This window comes from Vidua macroura, chromosome 28 (genome assembly GCF_024509145.1).
Source record: "Vidua macroura isolate BioBank_ID:100142 chromosome 28, ASM2450914v1, whole genome shotgun sequence".
Lineage (NCBI taxonomy): Eukaryota > Metazoa > Chordata > Aves > Passeriformes > Viduidae > Vidua > Vidua macroura.
Genome location: NC_071598.1, coordinates 855,642 through 864,224, shown reverse-complemented (window position 1 = coordinate 864,224; position 8,583 = coordinate 855,642).

The following is an 8,583-nucleotide window of genomic DNA, read 5'->3' as shown; positions in this document are numbered from 1 at the left end:
GAGGGGCCCGGCCGAGCGGCACGGCACGCTCTGCCGTGCCGGAGGCAGCCGAACAAAGGCAACATTATCCCCTGTGCCGGGGAAGGAATGACTTGGACGCACACGCCGAGCCGCTCCGCGTGCCTTATAAATATCCCCGTCTGTAAAGCCCGAAGCCCAGCTGACCACAGCCATGCTGTCCGCCCAATAAATACGTGAATGAAAGAGCCAGGCCCTATTTTTTCTTGTTGTTTTCCTTCCTCTCCTGCACAAAAATCCCCGATGTCTTGTAGGTGATGCAGAGGTGGCTGCCCGCAGACGTACAAGGCGTTTCAGAGTCCCGAGCGGAGCACGGCGTCCTCGAGGGCTGGAGCCTGCCCAGGGGTCAGGTCGGGATGCCTGGTCGGGCCAGAGCAGAGCCATGGTGGGTGGATGAGAAGTTCCTCAGCTGCATAAAGCAGCTTTTCTTTCCACGTGAGCACTGGTGAAAACCACGGAGAACGCGGGCTCTGTTTGTCCTCAGAGTGACGTGGACGCCTCCTGTCCCTGCAGCAGCATCCCCGTGCCCAGCCTGGGGTCGGGGGTTTGCTTTGAGGCACCCTTGATGCTGCATGAGCTGAGAGCAGACCTGGAGGGACAAAGCCATGCTTGGAGGTGGCAGCGGAGGTCCTGTGCCAGGCTGTGAGCTGGAGCCCTGCAGGAGGAGCAGCTGGAGCAGCCGGCGGTGACACGGCGGTGACACGGCGGTGACACAGCGGTGACACAGCGGTGACACGGAGCAGCCGGGGCAGCACCGGGGCGTGGAGCTGTGTGTGCCCACCAGAGCCCCACAGTGCCCTGGCGGGGGTTCACCTCCAGCCACTCCAAGCAGTGGGACAGCACAAGTGACAGGAGGCTGGACGAGGTGAGTGGAGAAGGATCTCAAGGCGCTGGAGCCAGAAGAGTGTGGGCAAGCAGCCGGGGCACTGCAGTGGCCAGGAATGCCACAAATGGGAGTGGACTTTCCTCTGGCTCTGGATAACGGCTGAAGAGCTGCCGCTGCCTCTGCCCTGGCCATGGATTGGCGTGTGGTGCAAATCCTCCAGCAGCTCCGCTTCCAGCTTCGGCAGCGATACGCCGACGTGTTCCTCACCACACCAGGACACCCGGCCTTGGCTAGTCACCAGTGACCCACGGGAAGTGCCCGGTGTGACCACGGCCATGGTTTCCCTCTTTGTGCAGCGCCTGATCAGCGTGACAGTCCAGCACAGGGCCCCTGGCAGGTGACAAAGCCCTGGGGTTTCCTCGCACAGGTTGACACCGGAGCGTGGCAGCGATCCCGCTCGTTCCTGCAGGCCGGGTCACAGTCACCCTCGGTTTCTTGTGGTGACAAACCGAGGAGTGCTGATCCTTACACACCAACACTGCAGCTGGACCTCCCCAGAGAGCAGGGGAGGGCGCTCAGCTGACAGCTCCGTGCACGGAGCAGGATCCTGGAGCTCGAGTCACAATAACAAAGATTTACACAGAGCCTTGGGTTTTCTGAAGGTGTTTGTGGAAACCTCCGGGAGCAGCTTTGCCATGGCTTCATCACCACTTCCAGCGTGGTGCAGGGAGACAGGACAGAGGATGTGACCCGCAGGGGAGGTGCCTGTGCCCAAGGTGATGGTGGAATGCTGACCCTGTGCTATCAGAGCTGGCCCCGACAGGCTGAGCAGAGCTGGACAGGACACCCGACACTGCGCAGGGTGCAACGTGACCTTTTCCAACACCCTGTGGTCCCAAAATTCATGGATCACCCCTCCTGGCCTGGCAAAATTTGGAAGGAGGTGAAAGATGCAGCATCCTGGGCATCTGGTGGCTTCTGGGGCTTGACAGACCCTTCCTGCAGACACCTCAGTGGAACAGAGAACCGAAATGGCCTTTTTTGTGTCCCCCACAGCTGCAAAGGGCAGCTCCCCAGCAGCACTCGGGGCTGTGCCGGTGCCCACCACAGCACCCCTGCATCTCCACTGGTGCATCCGTGGCAGAGGGAGATGCTGCTGCACCAAAGAAGACGGGAGCAGTGGGAGCCTCAGGTCCCGGTGCCACCTCTCCATGAGCAGCTCCTGCAGGAGGGGTGGCTGGGGGGCTCCGGGGGAGAAGGACAGGACAGAGATGGGGACTGTTAAAGATCTTCCTTGCTGAGCCTTCACCATCTTCTCTGCACTTTCCAGAGGGAGGAGAGGGCAGAGTGAAGCACCCAAAAGATTTGCTGTGTTTTCCTCTCTGGATGAGAAGGATGGGGCTGCTCATCACCGAGGATGGGCCTCTGGGCAGAGCTCCTCTAAAAGGGACTCCTGGTTTCTGCTGGAGCAGTGTTGCCTTTGTGGGGTTTTGTTCCCGTTCCCTGCACAATCCCAGTGACATCCAACGGGCTGGAGAAGGACAGTCGCCCTTGGAGGTGAGAGGAGCCGTGTTCTGGGCAAAATGGAAATGGAGCCAACAGCCCTTCCTTCCTTCTGGGGTTCCCACAGCCTCTGGGACTCTGGTTGGGTTTTGTTTCGGGAACAACTGGGATGGATGGAGCTGGCTGGGTGCCTGCTCCTCTGGCTGCAGGGATGTGCCCTGTCCCCACTGCTGCTGCTCCTCGATAATTCCCAAGCTTTTCCAAGTCGCTGTGCTGGCCACAGAAATCCTGCAGCACTGGGGCAGCTCGGGGGGGGGGTCCTACCTGGGGACCACCCCAAGAGGAGCACCAGGATTCGGCAGCTCTCACCTGCTTTTGGGATGTCCTGGTGTGGGGCAGACCCTGAGCCCTCCTGGCCGTGGGGGAACCCCTCGGGGCATGGGAATGTCCTGCTGGCTTTGGGGACTGTCCTGCTGGCTTTGGGGACTTGTCCTGCTGGCTTTGGGGATTGTCCTGCTGGCTTTGGGGACTTGTCCTGCTGGCTTTGGGGACTTGTCCTGCTGGCTTTGGGGACTGTCCTGCTGGCTTTGGGGATTGTCCTGCTGGCTTTGGGGACTGTCCTGCTGGCTTTGGGGACTTGTCCTGCTGGCTTTGGGGACTGTCCTGCTGGCTTTGGGGACTGGCTCTGAGCACTGGAGGCGTGCACAGCACCCACACGCTGCAGGTGAGTTCGGGGGAGACGGGGGCCAGGGCAGGGCTGGCAGCTCCGGGACGCTCTGTGCCAGCAGGGCACAGGGACAGCTCAGCACCACAGCCAGGGGTGGGCAGTGGGCACAGCCCCCCCACACCTGGCCTTTGATCGCAGCCCAGGTGGCCACAAGCCCCAGGGCAGCGATGGGCTCTGTGGACAGATCTCTGGGTGCTCTGCCCGTGGTGCCAGCGCGGTGCCAGGGATGCTGCTGGCACCCCGGGCTGCCCCTGCTCATCCCTCTGGCCCTGCCCTTCTCCCGCCGCCGGGAGCGGCCCTTTCATCTCTGGGGAGGTACGAATGGAGCTGTCAGATGCCATCAGCCCCGCGATATGACAGGTTGTGGGGCCGGGGCCCCTCGAACAGAGCAGCCTTGTCTGTCAGAGCCGCCTGACACTCCCCATAATGGCCAGATGGATGAGACTCTGAAAGTAGGGCCCGGCGCGTTTTCAACTCTATTTTGGGTGAAAACACTTCTTGAAAGATCTTGAAAGGAGCTGGCAGTTTAGTAGTTCAAATGATTAATGAGCACTGGCTCTGGCGGGTGGATTTCTCGCGCCGTGCCAGCAGCTGGGCCGCTGCAGCGGGCCAAGACACGCCGCGCTCCCCCCGCGGCCCCGGCTCCCCCAGCCCCCCTGGCCTTCCCGGAAATGACACCGAGGCGACAGGCCCTGCATATGGAAAAAGTTAAATATAAATTACTGCTGAAAGAGGCCTCGCTGAGCGGAGTTAGTTAAAGATGTTTATGGATTCAGAAACACGGGCCTGCATATGTATTTAGGGATGACAAATGTGATTCAATAAGTCAGGAATTTCTCCGTGGGCTGAGGCGGGACCCGCGCGGGCGCGGGCGCTGCTCTGGGCTCTGCAGCTCGGTGCCATAAATCCTGCAGACAGGCTCCTCGCTCCTCCCCGGCCCGCTCGGCGTTCATTCTCGCCTTTTCCCTGCATCTGACCGAGCCACAGGAGATGCTGCCTTCGGGATGGGACAGCCCCGCTCCCTCCACGGGTGTCCCCCAGGATGGGTTTGGGGGGCTTGGGAAAACCCATGGGGGCACTGGGGACCACACTGCCACCAGTGCCAGGCACGTCCCTGTCCCTGGGCTCTGTGTCCCCCCAGGGTCGCTCTGGGAGCAGCTGGGCCCTTCAGGACTGTCAGCAGGTGATCGAGGACCGACAGCTCCAGAGCTGCCCATTTGCAAGTTTGGGGTTTGATCTGGTGCTTAACGAGTCCGGCCCCAAATCTGCAGCCCCTTCACGTGGGCAGCTGCAGGGGGGGGGGTCTCCTGGAGCCTGGGGAGCACCCACCCAAACTGCCCCCCATTCCCACTGCTCTTGGGGAGCACAACAAACTGAAGCAGGAAACCCCTAAACTAAACTCCAGCTGCCGTGGTGGGGGCCTGGCAGGGGTGCCAGGCCCATGGCGGGGGTGCTGGTTTTGGGGTGACAGCTCCCAGCAGACCTGCAGCAGTGGGCAGTGCAGGAGCCACCCCCTTGGCTCCCCTCATCCCACACCTCTGTGAGGCTCAGAGGGAAATGCCTTTCGGGCGGTCAGCGCCCAGCCAGGCCTTGGACCCACATCCACATTCCTTTGTCCTGATTTTATTCGTTAGCAACATTTGGCCTGGATATGGAGACAGCTAATGAGGGACGGAGTTTATTGCAGTTTGATTTTTCTGTTAAAACAATACAATAAAATAAATGCACTTGGAAATCTGGTCTGTGTTTGTACATAGGAGATTTATGGCTCTGAAGGCTTCCAGAGAGACGCAGCCTTTCATTCCCTTCCTTATTGGAACAGATCATGTTGCAGAGTTTAAAGGCCTCTGGAGCTGTGATTTATTTGAAGGGAGAAATAAGGGAAATCCAACTATCTGTTCCCTGGCTCGGATCATCCAGTAACTGCCAGCCAAGGGGACGGATCTGCACCTCCTCCACGGACTTTTTTTATTTTTTTCCCTCCTGCCACTTACATTATCCCGCTCTAAATATATCACCGAGCCAGGGATGACTCCTGGCCTGGGTGTCAGCACCTCACCGAGGTTTCCCCAGCCCTTCCTGGAATCCCACAGGTAAATCTCTCTCCTAGAGCCCTGTCCGAGCTCCTCCACGCCGCTGATGGGACGTGACCTGCGTGGGGCCAGCCGCTGCCTTGATCCAGAGCTGAGGTAAAGGCAGGATCTTGGGGTTATCTCTGGATTCGGGTGATAAATTCGCGTCACCTGTTCCTGCTCCCCTCCCTTGCTGCTCTCCTGGGCAGAGAAGAGCACGGCAGCTTAGAACCAGGTCAGGATTTGTGCCTGAAAACCTTTTCCATGAACCTGGAAACTCAGCAGGATGATGCTGCAGCTCCCACGCTCCAGGCCGGGGCTGCCACAGCTGCCTCCCTCCCACCCTCACGGAGGAAAATGTGTTTTCCCCTTCTCTGGGGTTTCCTGCTGCCCAGGGATGCAGCGCCTGGAAGGCTCCGTGGTGCTGTGGTGCAGCCCAGCCCATCCCAGTTACCCCAGTGGACCCCCCCAGCAGGAGCAAGGTGAGATCATTCCCTGAGCCTAAAACAGACATTTTTGGAAGCATTTGGCGTTTACAGGCCCGAGCTTCGTGGGTTCTGGTGCAACTCCTGCTTCTCCCAGGTACCTCCTGGACTTCTGGGAGAGGTGGGTGTTGGTCCCATCAGCACCATCCATCCTTTGCCGTGCTCTTGGGACACACGTGAGAGGAGAATTCCCTTCTCCGTCGTGACATCTCACTGTGGGTCAGGGAAGGAGTGACCGAGGTTCCCAGCTGGGGAGGGGACCTGGCTGTGACGGCCACTCTCCTCCTCCTGGAGCTCCATCCCAGCTCCTCCAGCCCGTGTTTTTGGCTGGCCATTCCCTCCCCCTGCGCACAGACGGGCTCTGTTTGCCATTAGCTTCCCCCCTCTGCCCCAGGAGCCCATCCCAGCACTAATTCTCACGCATGTTTCGGGTAAATCTACTTTCTTTCCCGGGATGAATTGTGGTTTCCAAGCACCATTAATCATTTCCCTTTAGAAAGCAGCATTGGGGGGCTGGAAACACATTGCTCCTTTATTTACTGGGGGATGACCTGGCACGCTGGCACCCGGCCACGGGGCTGGCGCCTGCGGGACGACGAGGGGCGCGGAGAGAAGCCTGGGGCAGAGCTCCCCTCCCGTGCTGGGAACTGGCTCCCAGCGGGATCACAGACCCCAGCTCCTGCCCAGGGGCTCGGGGAGCGAGGGGATGGTGGTGGGGAGGAGAAGGCTGGCAATGCCACGTGCTGTGGCGCTTTCCCAAAAGCCTCCTCCTGGAAGCTGTTCCCTGGGAGCTTGGCTGCCCCACGGCGAGGGCAGGAATGTCTCCCCGCTCTCTGCCCGCCCCACACGCCCCTCTCGAGGGGACGTGGCTCCAGGACCCTCAGCTCATGGGTTTGGGTGGGCCCAAGGTGGAGGAAGCCCCCCTGCCCCGCCAGCCGTGGGGAGGGGGCAGCAGGACCACGTGTGAGCTCCGGCCTGTCAGGGGATGATTAATGGCCAACGCCACCGAGCTGCCCGGGCTGCCAAGTGCTGCATTGTTAGAGCTGACACGGAACGAGCCCGGACACCCTCGAGCACAGCCCTGCCCCGTACTCGGCAAATCACGTTCGAGGGACGGAATTGGGGAAGTGTTCCCCCACACAGCCCCCTGCCACCCCCTGCCCTGCCCTGCCCGAGCCAGGGCCAGAGCAGAGCAGGAAGGGGCCCAGCCAAGCACCCCACGGCCTCCCAGCTCCTTCCAGGAATTTCCCTTCCTGGGCTCCTCTGCTGCTTCAGGCTTCAGCTAGGGGACAGCCGGGATGGGATGGGATGGGATGGATGGGATAGGATAGGATAGGATAGGATAGGATAGGAATGGGGTGGAACTGGAGATGGAGGCAGAATTTGGGATGGAGGCAGAATTTGGGATGGGGTCAGGGACACGGTAGAAATGGAGATGGAGGCAGGAGTGGGGTTGGGGCAGGACCGGCGAGCAGAGCTTTCCACCCCCCCCGCTCCAGCTGCACAGGTAACCTTAAACGCCAAAGCAGGAGCGCAGGGACAGAGTTTTTCCAGCCCCATTCCCAGCTGTCAGGCGGTGATTAATGGCCAACAGCCTCGGAATTGCCTTTATTGCCAGCCCGGCATTGTTACTCGTGACAGCTAACGAGGGCAGACGGGCTTCACACCGCGCCTTGCGCCGCCGCAGGGACCGAGCCGGGCCTGTGGGACCGAGCTGAGCCTGTGGGACCGAGCCGGGCCTGCCGGGACAGAGCCGGGCCTGTGGGACCGGGCTGAGCCTGCCGGGACCGGGCTGAGCCTGCTGGAACCGGGCTGAGCCTGCCGGGACCGGGCTGAGCCTGCCGGGACCGGGCTGAGCCTGCTGGAACCGGGCTGAGCCTGCCGGGACCAAGCCGGGCCTGTGGGACCGAGCCGGGCCTGTGGGACAGAGCCGGGCCTGTGGGACCGGGCTGAGCCTGCTGGAACCGGGCTGAGCCTGCCGGGACCGAGCCGGGCCTGTGGGACAGCGCCGGGCCTGCCGGGACCGGGCTGAGCCTGCCAGGACCGGGCTGGGCCTGCCGGGACAGAGCCGGGCCTGTGGGACTGAGCTGGGCTCGTCCCACCAGGGGTGCCCACAGGTAACTCAGCTGTGCCCACAGGTATCCCAGCTGTGCCCATGGCTATCCCAGCTGTACCCACGGCCATCCCTGTTGTGCCCGTGGCTATCCCAAATGTGCCCATGGCTATCCCAGCTGTGCCCACGGCCATCCCAGCTGTGCCCACGGACATCCCAGCTATGCCCAGGCTAGCCCAGCTGTGCCCAGGCTATCCCAAATGTGCCCATGGGTATCCCAGCTGTGCCCATGGCCATCCCTGTTGTGCCCGTGGCTATCTCAAATGTGCCCACAGGTATCCCAGCTGTGCCCAGGCCATCCCAACTCTGCCCCCGGCCATCCCAGCTGTGCCCACGGGTAACCCAGCTGTGCCCAGGCTATCCCAAATGTACCCATGGGTATCCCAGCTGTGCCCACGGGTAACCCAGCTGTGCCCAGGCTAGCCCAGCTGTGCCCTCATCCCCCCCAGGGCCTGCCTGGGTCCCATCCCGGCTCCATCCCCACGAGTCTGGAGCCGCGAGCACCCAGAGACCCCCAGAAGGTCTCACTGAACTCCACAGAAAACCCCACAGGATATTTTTACAAGGGCAGGGGGATGAGGTAGGGATGAAGAAGCTGGCAAGAGCTGGGTGCAATAAACCATTTATTCCTACAAACAGCCCTGTTAAAACCCCGAGCGCCGTGGCACAGACACCGCTGAATGTTCCTGGCCTCGAGTCCAGCGGTAATGATTTTTTTTGGCTTTCCTTTTTTTTTTTTTTTTTTTTTTTTTTTTTCAGGATTGTTGCAAATAATATTTACCTTTGTGCTGGTTCACATCTTGATGCTGTTAAGCACGTGGCCGCAGCTGGTTTCCCGC